The sequence below is a fragment of the Etheostoma spectabile genome, unplaced genomic scaffold (genome assembly GCF_008692095.1).
Source record: "Etheostoma spectabile isolate EspeVRDwgs_2016 unplaced genomic scaffold, UIUC_Espe_1.0 scaffold00004777, whole genome shotgun sequence".
Lineage (NCBI taxonomy): Eukaryota > Metazoa > Chordata > Actinopteri > Perciformes > Percidae > Etheostoma > Etheostoma spectabile.
This window is the reverse complement of record NW_022603189.1, coordinates 2,184-26,016: the sequence shown is the minus strand read 5'-3', so window position 1 is coordinate 26,016 and position 23,833 is coordinate 2,184. Positions and strand designations below refer to the sequence as shown.

At 42.0% G+C, this 23,833-nt stretch overlaps 1 pseudogene; it reads left to right on the top strand.

Moving 5' to 3' along the window:
• The first annotated feature begins 15,720 nt into the window (after positions 1–15,720).
• On the top strand, positions 15,721–23,253 carry LOC116677289 (NACHT, LRR and PYD domains-containing protein 12-like; annotated as a pseudogene).
• The last annotated feature ends 580 nt before the right edge of the window (positions 23,254–23,833 follow it).

Below are 23,833 nucleotides of genomic sequence, written 5' to 3'. Positions count from 1 at the left end.
AAAGGCATCAAATGACAGATTAGACATTTGTACAATATGTCACAAAAGTTAGATTTTATTTCCATCATTTACACCAAAATAACTGAAAACAAAAAAATGATGTCTGCAAAAGTTTGGGCCCTCTGCAGAGTTAATACCTTGTACTTGAGGTGTGTTTAGGATCATTATCCATTTGTAGAAGCCATCCTCTCTTTAACTTCAGCTTTTTCACAGATGGCATCAAGTTAGCGTCCAAAATTTGCTGAAATTGTATTGAATCCATTTTTCCTTCTACTGGTGAAATGTTCCCTGTGCCATGAAACAGCTGACTGGATTCGGGGGGGGGGGGGGGGGGGAGGTTTGCAAGCTTTTGGCTAATTCTGGGATTTTTAACCCATGTATAATCATTAGTTTTATTAATTTGATCTGTCTTCTTCTTAAATAAACTGAACTGAGTTGAACTTTGACATTTAGTTTCTTCTTATTTTGCAGATTTTTTTTTTTATGACGCTCTTATGACATCATACTTCAGTTTATCACAAACATTCAACATCAACACACATCTGGAGATACGTGGTTTTCATTGGACAAGAAGGGAAAAACCTGAAAAGTAACTAGAAACTCCCCTTCAGAAGATGGCGTAGTGTTGTGTTGATGTTGTGCGTCCATGTTTGGTTAAAACCTCGGCGCTCTGTATCGACCTCTCTTTCTTTCCCATGAGCTGATGTTTTTGAGGGATAACAGCTGATTCCCGTCCATGTTAATGTCTCCCATTCAGGTCTCAGCTCGCCCCCACAGGGGTCCGACCGTTCTCTTAATACATCCATGGGTCCGACCCTCCCACACCTTACACTTCTTCTACTTCTTTTTAATTGCGCCTTGCCACCAGAGAAGAAGAAGCTGCATACGTTGGCACAAAAAAGAAAGCCCAGGTCTGGTGTAGTGGTTATAGACGGTGGGATTTTTAAAGTTTTTCTTCCTTTCAGTTTTCATTAGTAAACTTCTTTTTACTCAGTAACAATAGGATTTGTAATGTAGCAAAATACAATCCTTCACCTTAAAATCAAGTACATTTTAAAAACTACTTGAAAAATACACAACAAAACTGCTCAGTACAGTAACATAAGTAATGTATTTCCTTATTTTCCACCTCTGCCAATACCTCACTGTCCAGTGTGTATTAAATGAACCAAACTGAGTGAACAATGTGAATTTCCCCTCACCAGATATCCGTATAAAGGGATGTCTTTCTTCTACATCTGTGTTACTTCTTGACATTAATAGAATAATTCTACAACGTATGAATTTCTGGTGTCGATGTGCATTTGATCCGATGACGCCGTGACGTCTTCATAACTTCAGAGTCAGAGAGACGTCAGAACCAGTCCAACCTGGTCCCAGAGCCAGTCCCCCATCAGATGATGGAGTTCTACTATCTGTCCACTAGATGGAGCTAACTGACCATCTAATGAGCTAAAGATCAGCAGCTTGTACAGCAGCAGGGATCTCTCCAAGTGGCCTCCGGGTCACATATACATCGACGTATACGTTGTACATTTAGCTTTTAATACTTACTACCTTGATACTTCCTCCACAACAGCCAGCTAGCTGCATAGAAGCTAGCTGCTAGTCTGGGCTGTGAACATTAGGTGTGTAGAAGCTATCTGAACAAGAGTTTTCAATAATATAACTTTCTTATTTCAACTTTTTTATGATCAGTGTGATTTTTATTTGTTATTACAGGTAGCCTGTGTGTGTAAGAGAGAGAGAGAGAGAGAGAGACAGTGAGAGAGAAAGAAAGAGGGGTGGGGGGGGGACTGTGTTCTGCGGATCAAATGGATGAAGGCAGAGGTTAAAAAATAAAACTGAGCGCGAGTCGCTTTCTACCACGCACTGTCCGAAACCCCACGTTACCAGAAACCTACTGGTTACTACGTAAGTACTACGAACTGAAGAAAAAAACACCCTAGAGCAAAAGAAACCCTAAACGTCAACGGAACAGACCCGCGGACCTGAGTGACTGAGGGAGAGAGAGAGAGAGAGAGAGAGCTGTTGACTTCTCAGTGTTCTGTGTGTGTGTGTGTGTGTGTTCATTCAAACCTTTATTTAACCAGGATAAAAAACTCCTTGAGATTAAAAATCTCTTTTACAAGAGTGTCCTGGCAAGTGGCAGCAGCACGTTTCAGATAGACAGAGACACTTACAAATACATAAACACACTTTCACTCAAACAACAATGTCATCATAAAATACCAGGGTCCTAAATCAATTTAAAAACAGTGACATACAGACCGCCCTTCTGCAAGGTCCTTTAACAAGCCTTTAAAAGAATAAAATGAGACCAACTCCTTCAACTGGAGTTCATTCTGAAGCTGATTCCATGCAGATGGGGCTGCAAAATTAAAAGCCTTTTTACTGAAGTCAGTGCGGGCTTTAGGGACTGTCAATAAAACCAGATCCTGTGAGGACAGGTGATATGTCCCTGCAGACCTCGGGACGATGTAGGTGTTCAGATAAGGAGGAAGAAGTCCTAATACTGCCTTATAAATAAAAAGATGCCAGTGCATCCAACGCCGAATCGAGAGTGAAAACCACCCGACCCGAGAATACAACAAACAGTGATGAGTGAGAGATTTTAAGTTTGTGATGAATCTCAAGGCTCCATGAAACACAGTGTCCAAAGCATGAAGACACTGGGAGGTTGAATGCATGTATAAAATATCACCGTAGTCCAAGACAGACAAGAATGTTGCATTTACTAGTTGTTTTTTTGATTCAAATGATAAACAAGACTTGATTCTAAAGAAAAAACCTAACTTCAATTTCAGTTTTTTAACTAAATCTTGGATATGCATTGTAAAAGACACTGATTGGTCAATGGTAATACCCAAATATTTGTAATGTGACACTTCTTCAATTTCTGTACCAGAAAGTGTACAAATGGTTGGGACATTATTCTTAGTTGATTTTCCCAGAGTGAAAGTCATGACTTTAGTTTTTTTTAGAGTTTAGAACCAATTTTAAAGAAGCCAGATTATGTTGCAAGATATTAAAAGCGGACTGCAAATTTGTGATTGCTTGACCTAATGTGGACCCAGAACAATAGAGAACAGTGTCATCAGCGTAGTAATTATAGTTTGGATTTTTTATATTATTGCAGAGGTTGTTTGTATAAATGATAAAAAGAAGAGGCCCAAGGATTGAGCCCTGAGGCACCCCTTTTGAAATATTTAAGGTGGCAGAAGTAACACCATCTACTTGCACACATTGTGTTCTCCCTGATAGGTAACTGTTAAACCATCCCACTGCTTGTTCTGATAGTCCAATAGAGGTGAGTCTCTGAAGGAGAATTTTATGATCCACTGTGTCAAAAGCTTTTGACAAATCAATAAACAGTGCTGCACAGCGCTGTTTATTGTCCAAAGTCTTGACTAGGTCATTAACAACTTTCAAAACAGCTGTTATTGTACTATGTTGTTTCCTGAAACCGGATTGAAATTCAGTCAGAATATTGTTATTAATTAGATAGTCTTTTAATTGCATGCTAATGAGTGATTCCATTAATTTAGCTAATACTGACAATTTAGAAATAGACCTATAGTTATTTATGTTTGCAGGATCACCACCTTTGTGAAGGGGGAGAACATTGGCAGATTTCCAGATGGCTGCTACCTGATTTGTGGCTAAAGAAAGGTTAATTAAATATGTAACTGGATTGGCTATCAGATCTGCAGCTATTTTAAAAAAATATGGTTCCAATTTGTCTGGACCCGATGATTTCTTTGGATCTAAATCCTTCAAGGCCTTCCTTACTTCTGGTACGGTTACTGTCTTGAAATGAAATGGTTGAGCTGTGAGTAACTGATCAACAGGACATACCGTGGGAGAGCTGGAGATTGAATTATGTAGTGTTTCATAAAGGGAGCTAGCAGTAATGAAATGATTATTGAAACTATTGAGAATTTTGTCTTTGTCAATGATTTTTTTGTCATCAACAACAATACAAGATGGTACTTCTGTCTCTGTTTTTGTTTCAGTTAATAATTTGATTGTTTTCCAGAACTTGAGAGGGTTATTTAAATTTTTGGATGTTTCAGAAAGAAAATAAGCAGATTTGGCATTACGAATTTTGACAGTACATAGATTGCGTAACCGCCGAAATGTCAACCAATCAGACTCAAGCTTTGACTTCCTAGCTTGAGCCCAGGCCTGATTTCGCTCCAGAAGAAGGTCAGACAGTTCATGGTTAAACCAAACATTATTTCGCCCTTTCACTCTTTGTCTTTTGAGGGGGGCATGCTTATTTACCAGGCCTGTGAAACCATTATAAAAAAATGTCCAAGCATTTTCAACATCATCAATAAGACTAATTCTTCCCCAATCAAAATCATACAGATCATGTAAAAAGCCTTGCACTGAGAACTGCTTCATTGCCCTCTTAAAGATTATGCGCGGCCTTGTTTTAGGAATTTTCGTGTTCCTTACAGATGCTATAAGACAATGGTCGCTTATATCATTTGCAAAAACAGAGGCACAAGAGTATTTGTGAGGGGCATTTGTAAGAATAAGATCAATTAAGGATAATTTTTCTGGATGTTTTAGGTTTGGTCTGGTGGGGCTATTTACAATCTGAAAGAGATTAAAAGAATCACAGAATAATTTAAAATGATCAGACATTGGCAAAAGCCAGTTCCAATTAAAATCTCCTAAAAAGACAATTTCATTATAATGAAGACTTGTTAAAAACTCCCTCAGAGAAGACAGAGTGCTACTATCAGCTGAGGGGGGTCTATAACAACCAACAACTGTGATGTGAAGGCTCTTAGAGACTTCTAAATCAAGGGCCAACAATTCAAATTGTCTGCTTATTGACTTTGAGACAATAACATTCACAAGAAATGACTTTTTCACATATATTGCAACACCTCCACCCTTTTTTAGTCTGTCTGTTCTGAATACGTTGTACCCACCTACAGACACATCCTTATCAGAAATAGATTTGTTGAGCCAAGTTTCACTTAAAACAAAAACATCTGCATTAGTTGAAAGTGCCCAGATACGAACCAGATCTATTTTGCCAACCAGACTACGAACATTCAAATGACAAAATCCCAAGCCCTTTCTGCATTTAAAGCTTTCAGGGGTGTCATATGACATATTTTGCTCTGGGCCTGGATTTGGGTGGACATTCCCAGAAATCAATAGCAGCAATATAACCAAAAGTCTCTGTTTAGGCAGTTTATAATGACGGTGGTTGTGGATGACTGCCAACTTTAAAAGGGCTGCTCCTTTAGACCCCAGATAGTTTCGCAGAGCCATAAGACAGCTTAGACGTTGCACTTCCAATGTGCCAGAGGTGAAGCGCAGAGGCTGGGGTTGAATGACCGCAGCCAGCTGATGGCTCGTTTCGCTCCTCCCCCGGAGTAAACAATCCGGAAATGAGAGCAACGTGTTTCCATGGCAACGAGGGAAGATTCCAATAGAGGCACACAGCGCTATCAAGTACAGCCCAGTAAGAATCATCCGCGGATTTTAATCAACATCCATTAAAAACTTAGGATCCTCTTTTTGGAGCAGAGTGACTCCACCACCGGCTCCGCCCCTCCGCAGCGACCTCCAGTGACGCGGTGCCGTGATGCAGGAAGCGAAGCTGAATGAAATGATTACCTCGGATAAACAATGCGTTCCCAAGCTGCACTCAACCCAGAGAAGGTGCTTAATACAATGCTTAATCCAGGATGGTACTATCCCTGGACCAACCAAGACGACTGGAGTCAGATTTCCACTCTTCCACCGCGAAGCTGGCCGTCTTCACAGCAGCACAGATAGATGGAAGTTATGTCGAAGTTGTTTTGCTCTGCTCCAATCCAGAAAAGGGATCTCACAACGCAGATGAAGTGAGTAGTAAAGTAAATCCAGGCATGCACACAGCTACGGCATTCATAATAATGAAAACACTGGCCGCTTGCGTTGCGCTGTTCGTGGCTGTAGCTGGTAGCCAGAAAGCATCCACTATCTTGATCAGTTAATCAGTCCCATAAACCCAGGACCATCATTACAGGATTCAATATGAATTTAAACTGAGGGTTTAATTCAGAAGAGTGATGACAATGTCTAAACTCACTCACTCACTCAAACAATCTCTCAGAGCGACAAACGGGCGTGCTGCCACTCGACACGTCAGTTCCTACTGACTCTGTGTGTGAGTGAGCAGACCGTGTGTGTGTTTGTGTGTGTGTGGTGGGGGGGGGGTGGGGGGGGGGTGGGGGGGGGGGGGGCACTGTGACTATCACAGCACGCTACGTGGTCCGCTACCCAATCAGGAGTTTTATTCAATCGGAGCACAGATATTACCTCGTATTACTCGTATAATATTCGTATTCGGCAAAAGTGCTTTATCCGGCCCATCTCTAGTAACCATAGTAACAGTTATGGAGGTGATTCAAAGTAATATTTGAGAAATGAAATGCAGCTCTGAGACAGAGGGAGACAGGACTGAAGGGGATCTGTTAGCGTGAGGACAGTTAATGACTCATTTAATAGTACTGACACTCTCTTATTATTCAGATTTAAAACACAACTCATGAAAGAATCTGAAGTCTCTGATGTTTAATCTGTACTTCAGTAAAAAGTACCAGTACCGCTACCAAAGTACTGCGTTAGTACACGTTCTGCTGTGAAGATGTTACCGACCTGCTGGTTGTTGTCTTGGTAACCGATGACTTCATCAGTCTGTTAAAAGCAGATTCTTCATCTAGTTCTGGTGTTTCCTGTCATTAGAAGAAGAAAAGCAGGGCCCCCCCCCCCCCCCCCCATATATTGAGACTTACTCCTCGACACAGCGGGTCCGGTTCAACTCCGACCGGCAGCATGTCCCCCCCCCCCCCCCCCACCCCGTTCCCTTCTAAGCCTTCAGCTGGCAATAGGAATCCTGATGCTATAACACAACTTGTGCACTTCTGATGAGCTCCTACTTATATAATGTTAACTTATTCATATATAAATATCATATACATTTATATTTCAGTACTTACTTTTATCTAACATTTTCAGCTCATTATATATTATTATCCCTTGTTATTTGACAATATATATGATTCTAGATGAATTTATATTTATTTTATGTGACCCGGAGGCCACTTGGAGAGATCCCTGCTGCTGTACAAGCTGCTGATCTTTAGCTCATTAGATGGTCAGTTAGCTCCATCTAGTGGACAGATAGTAGAACTCCATCATCTGATGGGGGACTGGCTCTGGGAACAGGTTGGACTGGTTCTGACGTCTCTCTGACTCTGAAGTTATGAACTGGGACGGCGTCTTCACATCAAATGCACATCGACTTCAGGACTGACGAGGGACAACGAGCAGCTTCTTGTCTCCCAGTGTCTCCTGGACACATGAAGGAGGACCGGGTCTGGAAACTGACCTGAAGAGACTTCAGCAGGTGAGAATCTGACCAGAGGAGTCTGGAAATGTTTGATGAACAGAATCCCTTTGATTCAATCTGTTGGACTGGACAGAAGACCAGTTTCTTTCTGGGTTGTTCTTCAGATTTGTCTCGATAGACTATGATCCTGATGAGTGTCCATCTGAGTTAAAGGAGAGTGGTTGGAGAAGGATTAGCATGTCTTACTGTTGCTAGTTCTCAGGTCACAACAACAGCACAACGTCATCTGGTCCACATCAGAGAAAAACTGGTCGGACCGCTCTGGTCCACTTGATCCAACACCCAGTAGTACTTTGACACGGAGTTGTTTGTACTTGTACTGCAGTACAGAATGAGCATCAGATCATTGTGTACTGCAGTAAAAAGTACCGACATGATGAGATTGTCTTTGTGGTGCGTTCAGGTGTAAGCTCCATTGATGTTTGGAGCAGTTTTATATGATGCTGCAGTGATTCTTTTCTTTATTGATCAACCTGCTGATTATTTCTTTGTGTTTTTAGGAAGCACAGGTTTCAGTTATTAGCTATTATCATGGTACTTCATCATATAAGTAAAGTTATGAACATGTATATCTCATCACTTTATCAAATTAAATAAATAATCAACGCATTTATTTATCTTTAGCAATACTGATCAATAAGTAATAATCCATTTGTCATACTCCTGTGTGTGTGTGTGGTGTGTGTGTGTGTGTGAGAGAGTGTGTGTGTGTGTGTGTGTTGTGTGTGTGCGTGCGAGAGTGTTGTGTGTGTGCGTGCGTGCGAGAGTGTGTGTGTGTGTGTGTGTGTGTGTGTGTGTTGTGCGTGCGAGAGTGTGTGTGTGTGTGTGTGTGTGCGTGTGGTGTGTGTGTGTGTGTGTGTGTTATATGTGTGTGTGTGTGTGTGTGTGTGAGAGAGAGAATGAGGAAGATGACAACGTAACTACGCTGGTGGCTACACCACAATAAAACAGGGCGTGTCCAAACAGCTCTGATCCACTTGCCGTGGGACATTTGATCTAAAACCCAGTAGTACTTTGACACTGATTGTGTGTACTTTTACTGCAGTACAGAGTTCCTGTATGATCATTCTGGACTGCAGTAAAAGTACCAACACATGACTTTGTTAGTACAAGTTAAAGTTCTGCCTTGAAGTTGTTACTTTGGTAAAAGGAGAAAAAGTTACAGAGTGCATTAACGTGTGTGTGTGTGTGGTGTGTGTGTGTGTGTGTGTGTGTGTGTGTGTGTGTGTTGTGTGTGTGGTGTGTTGTGTGTATCAGTGTAAAATGCAAGGAGTGTCAGAACTGGTCAGACAGCTTTACAGCAACTATTTGGGACATGTCCCAGAGACCCGTCCTCCACTCAAACCTGTTAAATAAACTAAACAAGTCCCTGTGACCCGAAGGACAAAACAAGGGTTAAGAAGTCAAATGTAGCTCTGCTGACAAAGGGGGACAGGACTGAAGGTGGTCTGTATTACTGTATTATAGCATATATTGATATTCTGAGTTGCTGTTTTATGATGTAGTCTTCTAAATGATATCTGATACTAAGTTAAACTATGTTTTATTGCTCCACTGTTCTATACTCTATATACTGATATACTGTAGTAATGTAAGAGTTCTCAGGGCAGTAACATGTCCCCTGTGTGATGTAATATTTGATATGAGATTATTGTGATGCGTTCAGGTCCAGACTGTGGAACTGAATCCAGATTCTCTCCCCCCCCCACTTCCTCTCTCTCTCCCTGGTGAACGCCCTGCTCTTTGTTAGGCAGCAGTTTTTTACTTTGACTTTGTCTTGTTGTGAAGCAGATGTTTCCCCTCGTTAAACATCTGGTAAGTTCCACTTTTCAGCTGATTTTTGATCTTTCATTAAACTGTAAAATGTGTTTTGTTGGAGAAGAGTTGAGCTTGGTTAGGGTTAACTGGAACAGTGATTAATCCTAACAGCACCCCGTGTTCAGGATCACCAGCTGCTCTAACAACAGGAGCTAACCAATGCTAACCAATGCTAACCAATGCTAACCATGCTAACCATAATGGCAGGGCTGCCAACTCTCACACATTGGCCTTGAAATACACACATTTGACTGGTTTCACACACTCACACGCCACACCCCCCGATTTCTCAGGCTGAAGTGTCGGTTAAATGCCATCTGAAAGATGAGTTTATCTATAGACCTGTTGAGCTTTCAGAGACTGTGGGGGGGGGGGGGGTTCAAGAGCCACCCTGTCTGTGTAATTTTGAAAATGTCGCAAACTGAGAAAAAAACTTTTCACGAGCCATCCCAGGTGCATTTCCCCGGCTTCAGGTCTGAGCTCTGAGCATCACAGACCCGTCCGTCCCTTCGTGTCCTCTCTCTCTGTAAAGATGGAGGTGAGCAGCGCAGCTGGTGGACCCGCTCTGCTGTGGGGGGGCAGTGACGTAGTCCTCCGATGAAGAGCAGCGTACAGCCACCTCTAAAACTCTGTCAGAGACCCAGATGGGCCTCTGTGTCTGCCAGACGGTCTCACCATCAGCGGAGCAATGACATGCCCAGCAGACTATATTATACTATATATACTATATTACAACTCTCCAAACAACAGAGATGGAGGAGTTATGTTTAGAATGTGCACAAAGTTGTAAACATGAGCAGAAATCTGATGACACACATCTGAGCTGTATGAAGTCCATTCAAATTAATGAATGTATGATTCACATGAATAAGTACACGTGCACATTTGAAGAGATTTACTTCCACAACAAAACACAGAGGGCCTTATTGATGTAGAAATAGTTATAGCAGAAACGTTCACTGTGTAATACTCAAAATGATATATCCCGTAACAAAATCTGGAAACAAAACCTATGCCTCTGTGTGCCAGCAGTTTGTGTGTTATGTAACTTAAATGCTGAAACCATGTGTTCTGGCAAACATAAATCCGATAAAAGAAGACGCGGGAATTATTAATGAATTGTGGAGTCAGATTTGACGGGTCTTAGGGTCTTTGACAGGTCTTAGGGTCTTTGACAGACCGTATCAGAGTCATTAGTTCTTCTTCCATTTCCTCTAAGCCCTAGACATTATGTAACAGCTTCTTGTTTTACAGAATCAGCTTCATTCATCATCTGTTCCACTTCCCCTCAGCCCTAGATATTAGGATACATAACAGCAGACATCACACTGCTGCTCACAGCAGAGTTGATGTTGCTGATCTTTAGCTCATTAGATGGTCAGTTAGCTCCATCTAGTGGACAGATAGTAGAACTCCATCATCTGATGGGGGACCTAAATCATCAGTGAAAAATGAAGGATGTGTCAGATCTTGTCCAATACCTTAGATCCATGATGCATTATATTTAAACCACAGCATCTTCCAACTACTGAGACCGACTTGGTTTGTGTGTGTCTGAGGAAAGATCCGCTGACTCACTGTTTTCTACAGCATCTGGGACATGTTGGAGAGGAATGAGAGACCATGTGTCCTGGGATGAAAAGGTTGTCATAGTAACAGAGGTGAGTCTCCCAGCAGGTGTGGACTCTGCTATGAGCAGTGTGAGGACAGAGAGGAGGGACCCCCTCCCTCTAAAACCACTCTGTGGGGGGACCATGACAGCCAGACCAAAGCTCAGAGGTGAGATGATGATGGACTCTTCTTCCATGTTAGAGCTCAGCACTCACATCACTCTCCCTCAGGATTCCCTCTCAATATCTAGTTAATAAGAAACTTCTTACTGGAATCGCAGCAAAGAGACAACCACTGCTTATCTACTGACATGAGACGCCATCTTTCATCACATTACATTTGGTGAAGAGTAACTCATCCATGGTCTTTGTTTGTATCAGGAGCAGCAGCAGAAACCAGGACCTGGACCCCCAGCTGTGTGTCCATGAAGAGTGACCGGTCTAAGGGTCGTAAATATTAACTTTAAAGATGGACGCGAGATGTTGATGAAAGGTAAGGTAAATTAAAAGTGAACTTTGTTATTACCTGACTCTCTCAGAGCTTCATAGTCGGGTTTGGCGATGCCACATAATGTGGTTTTGATCTGGTGCCCAGTGATACCAGGACCAGGACCACCAGCCAGCTTTGAACTACCAAACACCTTTCTTACCACGGCTGAAAGTCTGTTTTCAGGAACATGAGTTGATTCATTGCAACAAATAATGTATATGATCATAAATAATCTTTGGGTTTTGGAAGGATATCAAGTCCAAGTGATATCACAAGTCCTTGTTGTTGAGGTTTTGATTTAGTGAACTTGAGTCTAAAGTCCTCAGACTCATGTTGAGTCAAAGTGACGTGAGCTTCTGCTTCAGAGTGCAGCACTAAGAGAAGTTACATGTTCACAACATGGTCTACTCTGAGACAGATCCATTCATAATATTCATCCTGACACTCAACTCTCAAAATAAGACCTTTATTATTATTTTTATAATCATCAAACAGGGCAAATTCATTAATATAACTAGTTAAAAGTATTAACTTCAACTACTTTTCATTAGTCTGCAGAAAAGACCTGAACCTGGACCTGGACCCAGCTGTGTGTCCATGAAGAGTGACTGGTCTATCGATCATCCTATGAAGTTTAAAGATGGACAAGCTGTTGATGAAAGGTAAGAATTTAAAACTTTGTTATTATCTGACTCTCTCAGAGCTTCATGGTCTAGGTTTGCGATCGCCACATGTGATCTGATCCCCATTGATACCAGGACCAGAACCACTAGACAGATCAGGGTCGCCCAAGACAATTGTTATTGGTTTAAAGAAATGCCAATAAACCAGATCAGAACCTTTTTTAGAAGTTATTGTAACAGTAGCAATAATAACACTACAAAAGAACCAAAACAACCCAGCACTAAGTCATACAGTCCTGGGGTCTCTTTATAAAACTGTGCGTAGGATCTTTACTAAAAAACACATGTCACGATTATGATTTCAAATTCCAGAATTTATCCAAATGAGCTTTTCAGTTTGAACTATCTAAATCAGAAGAACAATCTACAAGTACCCCAGTATGTTTTCTCTCTACGTCCCCGCCTACATACACAACCAAATTAAAACAGAAGAGACTCAGTTTAGCTTACCCGTTGGTAGCATGCAGCAAAGGACTCTGGGTAACATTTACTCATCAGAGTTGGAGATGACGGAGAAACAACAGAACTGTGGGAACATGTTGCCTTCCCTGTGACTGAGATATGGAAACAAATAACGGAGGTAAAACATATCGGCCCCAAACAAATCCTCAAACTAATGGTGTGTTCAATTGCACGTCTTTAAAAACTCTGAGAAACTGTTGTTGCTGTCCGTGTTAATAAAATGTCCTTCTCCTGATTAGTGAATGTCCGTACAGTAATCCTGGATACGACGTCCTCGATGCATTTGGTGATTTAGCCAACGACCACATCCATGTATGAGAGCCACAGCTGTCATCATCAGGACTGTGTACAGATCATTAAATGTTCTTAAACTTGATGTTTTCTCTACAGAGTTCACCAGGAGAGCTCAGAGGGCCTCGGTGGTCAGTCTGACCTGCAGCAGCAAACAGACCTGGACTCCATATTTATGGTGTGTACATATTAAAAGAATATTTTCATTATTATCTACAGATTAAATGATGAACTACCATTCAGATCCCAATAGTCTCCATGCTGCTCTGTTCAAACCAGCAGGCCTTCAGACTGAGAGATGAATCACATGTTGAGTTCTTTAAACTAAATGTTGACTTTATCATTCTGGTCCAGCTGCTGGAGGAGAACATCCTCACTTTTATAAAGAACGAGCTGAAGAAGTTTCAGAAGATTCTATGTCCAGATTACCCAGAATGCTTAGAGAGTCAGAGGGAGGATGAGAAGGTTTTGGAGGGTGAGGATGAAAAGCAGAGGAGGAGGAGCAGAGAAGCATTTCTGAAGATCACACTGCACTTCCTGAGGAGAATGAAGCAGGAGGAGCTGGCTGACCGTCTGCAGAGCAGTAAGAGGATTTTAACACATTTAAAAATGGGACATTTACTAATGTCTGAAAAGATGCATTAAATTAGATTACCGTTCAAAAGTTTTCCTGAAAAGTCCCACTTATTCACCACCATACGTTGTGAAATGAATAGAAAATAGAGTCAAGACATTGACAAGGTTAGAAATAATGATTTGGATTTTAAATAAGATTTTTTATTTTTTACATCAAACTTTGCTTTCGTCAAAGAATCCTCCATTTGCAGCAATTCCAGCATTGCAGACCTTTGGCATTCTAGCTGTTCATTTGTTGAGGTAATCTGGAGAAATGCCCCCCCCCCCACGCTTCCAGAAGCAGCTCCCACCAGTGTGATTGGCACTTCCTGGTACCATACGGTCAAGCTGCTCCCACAACAGCTCCATGGGGCTCAGATGTGGGGACTGCCTGGCCACTCCATTACCGATAGAAGACCAGCTGCCTGCTTCTGCTCTAAATAGTTCTTGCACCATGTGGAGGTGTGTTCAGGGTCATTGTCCTGTTGTAGGATGAAATGGCTCCAATCAAGCGCTGTCCACTGGGTATGTCATGGTGTTGCAAAATGGAGTGATAGCCTTCCTTATTCAGAATCCTTTTACCCTGTACAAATCTCCCACCTTACCAGCACCAAAGCAACCCCGACCATCATATTACTCCACCATGCTAAACAGATGGCGTCAGGCATTCTCCAGCATCTTTCCATTTGTTCTGCGTCTAACAAACGTTCTTCTTTGTGATCCCAACACCTCAAACTTGGATTCATCCGTCCACAACTCTTTTTTTCCAGTCTTCCTCTGTCCATGTCTGTGTTCTTTTGCCCATCTTAATCTTTTTCTTTTATTGGCCAGTCTCAGATATGGCTTTTTCTTTTGCCACTCTGCCCTGAAGCTCAGAATTCCGCCAGCCGCCTCTTCACTGCAGATGTTGACACTGGTGTTTGAGGGTACTATGTAATGAAGATGCCAGTTTGGGACCTGGTGAGGCGTCGTTTTCTCAAACTAGAGACTCTAATGTACTTATCTTCTTGCCTCCCACTTCTTTTTCTACTCTGGTTAGAGCCTGTTTGTGCTGTCCTCTGAAGGGAGTAGTACACAACGTTGTAGGAAATCTTCAATTTCTTAGCAATGTCTCGCATTGGAATAGCCTTCATTTCTAAGGACAAGAATAGACTGTCGAGTTTCAGATGAAAGTTCTTTTTCTGGCCATTTTGAGCGTTTAATTGACCCCACAAATGTGATGCTCCAGAAACTCAATCTGCTCAAAGGAAGGTCAGTTTTGTAGCTTCTGTAACAACCTAAACTGTTTCCAGATGTTGTGAACATGATTGCAAAAGGGTTTTCTACATCTCAGTTAGCCTTCTGAGCAATGAGCAAACACATTGTACCATTAGAACACTGGAGTGATAGTGCTGGATGGGCCTCTATTACTATGTAGATATTGCACACCAAAAACCAGACATTTGCAGCTAGAATAGTATTTACCACATAGCAATGTATAGAGTGGATTTCTTCAAAGTTAAGACTAGTTTAAAGTTATCTTCATTGAAAGTACAGTGCTTTTCCTTCAAAAATAAGGACATTTCAATGTGACCCCAAACTTTTGAACGGTAGTGTATATACTTATTATTTGTATGTTGAAATATCTTTTCTTGACTTGAAGATTTTTTCTGTTGTGTGTTCATTCAGGAAGTCAATCTGACGTTTGTCAGCGTAAATCAAGACTAACCAGAAGATAAAGTTCCAGTGTGTTTGAGGGGATTGCTAAAGCAGGAAACCCAACCGTTCTGGATCAGATGTTCACAGAGATCTACATCATGGAGGGAGGGGCTGCAGGGGTCAATGAAGAACATGAGGTCAGACAGATTGAAACAACACATCAGAAAAACCAGACAGACCAGAAACAATAATCAGATGTGAAGACATCTTTAAAGCCCCACCTGGAAGAGATGAACCAATCAGAACCGTGATGACAAAGGGAGTGGCTGGCATCGGGAAAACAGTCTTAACACAGAAGTTCACTCTGGACTGGGCTGAAGGCAAAGCCAACCAGGAATCCAGTTCATATTCCCATTCACCTTCAGAGAGCTGAATGTGCTGAAAGAGAGAAAGTTCAGCTTGGTGGAACTTGTTGATCACTTCTTTAGTGAACCAAAGAAGCAGGAATCAGCAGGTTGAAGAGGTCCAGGTGGTCTTCATCTTTGACGGTCTGGATGAGTGTCGACTTCCTCTGGACTTCCTCAACACTGAGATGACTGATGTTACAGAGTCCACCTCAGTGGGTGTGCTGCTGACAAACCTCATCAGGGGGAATCTGCTTCCCTCTGCTCGCCTCTGGATACCACACGACCTGCAGCAGCCAATCAGATCCCTGCTGAGTATGTTGACATGGTGACAGAGGTCAGAGGGTTCACTGACCCACAGAAGGAGGATTATTTCAGTAAGAGATACAGAAACAAGAAGCAGGCCAGCAGAATCATCTCCCACATCAAGACATCACGAAGCCTCCACATCATGTGCCACATCCCAGTCTTCTGGGATCACTGCTACAGTACTGGAGAAGGTGTTGGAGACCAGAGAGGGAGGAGAGCGCCCAAGACCCTGACTGAGATGTACATCCACTTCTGGTGTGCAGTCCAAACTGAATGTTAAATATCATGGGAAATCTGAGACAGATCAACACTGGAGTCCAGAGACAGGAAGATGATTGAGTCTCTGGGAAAACTGGCTTTTGAGCAGCTTCAGAAAGGCAACCTGATCTTCTATGAAATCAGACCTGACAGAGTGTGGCATCGATATCAGAGCAGCATCAGTGTACTCAGGAGTGTTCACACAGATCTTTAAAGAGGAGAGTGGACTGTACCAGGACACAAGGTGTTCTGCTTCGTCCATCTGAGTGTCAGGAGTTCCTGGCTGCTCTTCATGTCCATCTGACCTTCACCAACTCTGGAGTCAACCTGCTGGCAGAAGAACAAAAAACCTCCTGGCTATCTACACTCTTCAGAGAAACCCTTAAATTAAACCATATCCATCAGAGTGCTGTGGACAAAGCTTTACAGAGTCCAAATGGACATTTGGACTTGTTCCTCCGCTTCCTCCTGGGTCTGTCACTGCAGACCAATCAGACTCTCCTACGAGGTCTGATGACACAGCCAGAAAGTAGCTTACAGACCAATCAGGAAACAGTTGAGTACATCAAGAAGAAGATCAGTGAGAATCTGTCTGCAGAGAGAAGCATCAATCTGTTCCACTGTCTGAATGAACTGAATGATGGTTCTCTAGTGGAGGAGATCCAACAGTCCCTGAGTTCAAGAAGTCTCTCCACAGATAAACTGTCTCCAGCTCAGTGGTCAGCTCTGGTCTTCATCTTACTGTCATCAGAAGAAGATCTGGACGTGTTTGACCTGAACAAATACTCTGCTTCAGAGGAGGCTCTTCTGAGGCTGCTGCCAGTGGTCAAAGCCTCCAACAAAGCTCTGTACGTGCACACACAACTATTCAGATTAAATGCAGTTTTGATTTAATTATAATTTGTTTTTTTTGCTTGAAGCTGCATACTTATGCATTGCTGATTCCTTTTCAGGCTGAAAGACTGTAACCTGTCAGAGAGAAGCTGTGAAGCTCTTTCCTCAGTTCTCAGCTCCCAGTCCTCTAGTCTGAGAGAGCTGGACCTGAGTAACAATGATCTGAGGGATTCAGGAGTGAAGCATCTGTCCTCTGGAATGAAGAGTCCACACTGCAGACTGGAAACTCTCAGGTTGGTGCTTAGTTAGGACCTGAGGAACTTTAAATTTAATGCAACATTGTGTAATATATATATTGCTTGATTTGTGTCCCTAAAAAGTAACACCTTCTGAGTGGTTATTTTTTCCTGTTAATTATTGGATTTACTTTTTATTGAATCCCTTTCAGACTGAGTGGCTGTACATTGTCAGAGAGAAGCTGTGAAGCTCTGTCCTCAGTTCTCAGCTCCCAGTCCTCTAGTCTGAGAGAGCTGGACCTGAGTAACAACGATCTGAAGGATTCAGGAGTGGAGCTGATGTCTCCTGGACTGAAGAGTCCACACTGCAGACTGGAAACTCTCAGGTTGGTGTACAGTTATGTTTTGTGAAATCTTTAGACAGGATCGCGGAGTGGTCGACTATAAGCAAATAACCACAAAAAAAACACTTTTTCCCTGCCAGAATAAATTGTCCCTTTACCCTGTCACAAAATACAGTACAGATGTATTCAACAGGCTCACACTGTCAATAATCAACAACACCGTAAAGTACACTCTCCTTTACAGACAAACACTCAGAGGCCGTACCTGCTAGAATATATATATCCTTTTATTCCCCACAGTATACAGCACAGCAAACAGCATGCAACAGACATGCACTCCATACGTGATGCATAGTATACTGTGGGGCTGTGGCTCAGTGGTAGAGCGGTTGCCTGCCAATTGGAAGGTTGGTGGTTCGATCCCCGCCCCTGCAGTCATTGTCAAAGTGTCCTTGGGCAAGACACTGAACCCCGAGTTGCCCCTGTTGCTGCGCATCGGAGTGTGAATGTGTGTGAATGGTTATCTGATGAGCAGGTGGCACCTTGTATGGCAGCCCCGGCCACAGTGTCTGAATGTGTGTGAATGGTGAATGTTTCTTGTAGATGTAAAAGAGCTTTGAGCAGTTGTTAAGACTGGAAAAGATATATAAATACAGCACATTTACATTTATACACTACTTCAGAGCTCTTAACTCAACACAGGACTGGAGAGCTGTCAGTCCGGCAGGGCCCGCATCAATGTAGCTGGACGTCTCGTATGCGACTCGCAGCAGATCTGTTGGACCGAGGGTTTCTCCGTCTTTTTATTCTCTTACCAAAACAAGGATCGTGTGTGAACGGGGGGGGGCAACCCTCGCTCCCAGCCCAGTCCTTGTTGTTGTGACAGGGTAAAGGGACAATTTATCCTGGCAGGGAAAAAGTGTGTTTTTTGTGGTTATTTGCTTGTAGTCGACCACTCCGCGATCCTGTCTAAAGATTTCACAAAACAAGTTAGGACCTGAGTAACAATGAAATTTAATGCAACATTGTGTAACATTCATATGTTTTTCGATTTGTGTCCCTACAGTTTCACAGTCATTTACTTCTACACTGCTGTCATAAATATTCAGACTTCTACACGTGCATTTGTTATGATTACATTACTTCTAATCTAAATCTAGGGCGGTCAAAAACTCTGCTAACAGAGCCAATGACACAAGACATAACAAGCCAGCTAATATACTTAATAGTCCACAACAAGAAGGCCAGCTGGCTGTCCTGCCCCTTGTTATTTTGTGAAACTCTCTGCAACGACTAAAAGCCAGCCAGTCAGTGTTGGCGGCCAGCTCGGCTGAGGAAGACTCAAGCTGATGTGACGGTCCCCTTTTGTGAAAGTCTCTCTACGTTGTCTATGTGGATCCGCATCTGCATAGGGGAAACCAGACCCGAATCAGGATAGACATGTCCACATCACAGACAGAGACATAGAAGCACACAGCAGTTATCTGGAGTTCTGCTCTTTATTACACTGTAATTGTATAGTGGAAAAGTTTTTTTTAACAAAAGTATGACAATACTGTCTTACAATTCCTTGTCTCTCTCACAGGAAGATTTACAATCAAATAAAAACTCAGCTTCTAAGGCCATTCTCCTGTAAAAAAAAATACAGTATAAGAAATAGTATAGTGTTGCAATGCAAAATAGGCTACATTTAGCATTCAGGTCTAAGACCCGCCCCATTTCTAGAACTCAAAGTAATTGTTAAGTATTGGTCCCAGGAGATGGCTCAAGTGTACCTGAATTGTCATCACCAACTGTGGTGTGTGTGTGTGTGTGTGTGTGTGTGTGGTGTGTGTGTAGTGTCTCAAGCTGTATGATCTCAGAGGAAGGCTGTACTTCTCTGGCCTCAGCTCTGAGCTCCAACCCCTCCCATCTGAGAGTGCTGGACCTGAGCTACAATCATCCAGGAGACTCAGGAGTGAAGCGGCTTTCTGCTTTACTGGAGGATCCAGACTGCAGACTGGACACTCTCAGGTATGGACGGACCAAGACTTCATTTTATTTATTTTTTGTCACTAACTGAGAAACTCTGCTTAATGTTCAATGGAGGATCTAAGTGAAGGTATATTACAGGGGTTCTCAATCTTATAACACAAATACAGATATTTATTCAAAGTCAGAGGTCTGGAAAGTACGGTGGCCCTGAAGTGCAAATCACAACGGCAAACAGCAAAACATTGATTTCCTACGGGGAGGTGTCCGCTTTGCTCTGCACTAAAAGTTCAAATTACTTAAACTTACCTACGCGCAACCAATGAGATAATGGCATGTCGTTACCTAGCAACAGGAAATAGCTTCCTTGCCACCCTTAATGACGTTTACTGTGCTGTGCTTTGCTCTGCGTCTACCTAGGGCTGTTGCAGAGAGCAGATTGCGTATCATGTGTAGGAGCTTAGTGTAACCACACCGTGACAGCTTTAGCAGCATTGCCCTGACTTTGACTTGAACAAGCTGCAGAGTCCACGTAGTCTCACTCCGTCTCATTTCACAATATGATGTTAAACCTTCAATTACCCACAAGCCCTGGAGTATGAAGTGGATTGTGTCTTTGGTCTTCCTGCAGGGTGGACCATGGTGGACCACAGACTGAGACCTGGTGTGAGGAAGTGTTGAGTGTGTTTTAAGTTTGCTCTAAGAGAACTCAGCTGTGTGTTACACTAGTTTAACCCCTTCCTGGTGCTGGAAGTATAATATGAGATGAGGTTACTTATTATGGTGAATTGGCTCTAAATCTCCTTTACCAGTGAATGTTGTTATTATAGGCATAGGTACTATAAAGAAATAATCAACAACCAATAACACGGAGCCTCCACTGGGAACTACTTAACTCACTATGAGCTATATCGGTTTCAAAAGTAAAAAACTTGTAATGTCTTCAACACTGCTTTAACACAGCGGTTAATTACCACTGTCCTCCATAGGGCGGCACAACATATGTTTTTTATCCTCAAGCTAACATTAAATGCCTCAATAAACACATCACGAGAGACTCTCAGATATTATTTAGATAGTTGAAGAAAAGATCAGTAGAAAACTTTATACTTCAAAATGTAACTGCTTTTATGTTCAACTTCATGTTCTATTGGTTCAATATAAAAAAAATGCAGAACTGAGAACACTGTAACATCTGTTCTTGATTGTAATAATATCCTTATTGTGATATTCAACAAGGTTATGGCATATTATCTTCATACTTGTACACATAGTCCATAGACGGAGCGAGGCCGGGGCTGCTGTAGCTACCGCTGGAACTCCCTTAGCTCCCCAAGAAATTACTGGTTCCTTCATATGTCTATAAAATAAATACGTTCATAAAACAAACATAAAGCCAACACAGCTGATTCTCTTCGGTCAATGGGGCAGCACACATTAAACTTTGACTTTACTTCTGCAGTAACACATTTACACAGATAAAGAAGAACACGATGTTTGGTAGCCGTTAGGATTAGTGAAGTGAGTATAAAGTAAGTAATGGATGTTTTTTACTCCCTAAACATCAGGTCCATTGCTGTAAATGACATCAGACCAGGGGATCACACAGCGAGGCCTCAGTAAGAGAGGAGGCCTCTGATAGGGGTCCATGCCAGAACTTTACTCTTATCTCTGTCTCAGAGTAGAACATTATAGTGAACATGTGTTTTACAGTAATTTGAATAAATGGATCAAATAATCCACAGTTATACAGATCACAGGACGTGGGGTTTTTTTTAGCCCAGAAACGTGTCTGAACCAGGTTTATTTGGATATATCAGTCAGTACAGATATGACTAGGCTACATTATTTTTACCATGGGTGTAAGTATGGATACTGTGTGAGGATTGGTGTGTGTGTGTGTGTGTGTGTGTGTGAGGATTGGTGTGTGTGTGTGTGTGTGTGTGTGTGTGGTGTGTGTGTGGTGTGTGTGTGTGTGGTGTGTGTGTGTGTGTGTGTGTGGTGTATTGGCCTGCTGCTAATCCAATCTACTGTATAAGCTGCAGTAATGATTGTCTGCCCGGCTTGTTGGCTGCTATTGAAATATGTTCAGAGTCTAATCCCAGTTTAATGGTGCTGTCGTATCGGCAGTTCTAGTTTTAACATTAGATAAAAAACATAAACCAATCCCTCTCGTTGCTCGCTTAGTAAACCGCGGTAGAGGTGGGGGTGTATTATTATATATATATTATATTAGAGCCCGACCTATGTATGAGTTGACCGAAATTAGGTATTTCCCGATATGTTGGTATCGGCATTTATAATGGACAATTTAAAAAAAAGTAAACAAAAAACTTTTTTTTTAGATATTCATTCATCAGAATCTTTTATCGTATCATTTATTCATCATATAATGACAAAAAAATATTCTAATAAATTAATATTTAAAAAATGAAACGAACAACCATGTTATGAGTGTTGGTGTTGCAGAGTCCATGACACACACACGGCATCATTAATGTCCCAAAGATGTTTAAAGGTGAATAAAGTGAGTTGAGGTAGATTTATCTTCCAGTTCCTCCCTGAGGGGAGACCTGGTATCAGATATACACACAGACACAAACATACCATAAATCCTCATTTTTCATCCATAAACTGGTATTTCTATAACTGAACATCAGCTAATAGCAGTTTTAGAAAGCAGATGGTTCAGAGCTGCTTTGTGCTGCAGTAGAAGAAGATGGGACAGTTTTATTAGTGAGACTTTATTTCAGTTGATGTTTCTAGATTTGGATCATCAGCTGTCCTCATCGGGTCACCACGAGGACAAGAAGCTGGACATGTTGACATGTTGACTCTCATGTTCAGGAACTCTTCATGTTGGTAGAACTGGATTGTTAAACATCACTCACAGCTGGATATCAAATCACGTTTGAAGGGGTTTTCTTTCAGTTCTTGTCAGTAAAGTTGTTAATAAATGATCAGATGATAACCTGCAGCTGTATTGTGTCTTGTTCTCTCCATCAGATGTCTGTGAACTGGAACTGGACACAAACACAGTACACAGAAGACTCAAACTGTCTGACAACAACAGGAAGGTGACATGTGTGAGGAGGATCAGTCATATCCTGATCATCCAGACAGATTTGACCGCTGGGAACAGCTGCTGTGTAGAGATGGTCTGACTGGTCGCTGTTACTGGGAGGTCGAGAGGAGAGGAGAGGTTGATATATCAGTGAGTTACAGAGGAATCAGAAGGAAAGGAAACAGTGAAGACTGTGTGTTTGGATGGAATGATCATTCCTGGAGTCTGTACTGCTCTGATGAACGTTGTTACTCTGTCTGGCACAATAACAGAAGAACAGCCCTCACGTCCTGCTCTGTCTCTAACAGAGTAGCAGTGTATGTGGACGTTCCTGCTGGCTCTCTGTCCTTCTACACAGTCTCCTCTGACTCACTGATCCACCTCCACACCTTCAACACCACATTCACTCAGCCTCTCTATCCTGGGTTTATGGTCTGGTCTGCTGGTTCCTCAGTGTCTCTGTGTCCTCTGCAGGACTGAGAGTCTCTCCTGTGGACAGAAACACTGACTGAAGACCAGCTGCTGAAATCAAAGTTCAGTCTGTTCACCATCACACACACTCTGCACTGTGAAGCAGATCTGAGACTCAAACACAACAACATTCATCTGATTTCATCTCTGGTATCAACATTTGAACTGTTTGACTAAAACACTTCATGATATGTCTCATCTCAAAAATAATCAACTTTCATGGGTCACTATGATGTTCTTTATATTTTAAATCATATTGTAATATATTTAAAATGTGGAAAAACAATGTCTATAAACAATATCATATAGTCTAATGTCTCTAATGCTTTGAGATTGATATCCTCCCAAAAAAAGTCAAAGGTATAACTACTGGGGGGGGGGGGGGGGGGCAGTAGCTCAGTCGTAGGGAGTTGGGTCGGCTGACTGATTAGTCATCTGACTTGTAGAATAACGTCGATGATCGAGTTTTAAATGTCGGGGAATGTGGAAACAAAATGCAAAATGAGTTCAATAAAACAAGGCCACATGCTGATTGATTAGATGATGTATTCTTCCTGTTGTGTCTGTGTTTCAACTCTAATTAAAAGGTAAAGTTTCGTCCCCTAAAGGTTCTGTGTTGTCTCTGACAGACTCAGATTATTATTCTAAGAGTCTGACAACATTATGAGATGGATCCCTACAGAGATAGACCTTAGTTAAAGAGTATGATCCTTTTAGTTAACATGAAACAGAAATCACCATCACCAACAACCCCAGACTCCATGTAAATAATCACTACTTTTAGCGTGTATAGAGCAGCATATCTCCACCAGACTCCATGTAAATAATCACTACTTTTAGCATGTATAGAGCAGCATATCTCCACCAGACTCCATGTAAATAATCATTACTTTTAGCATGTATAGAGCC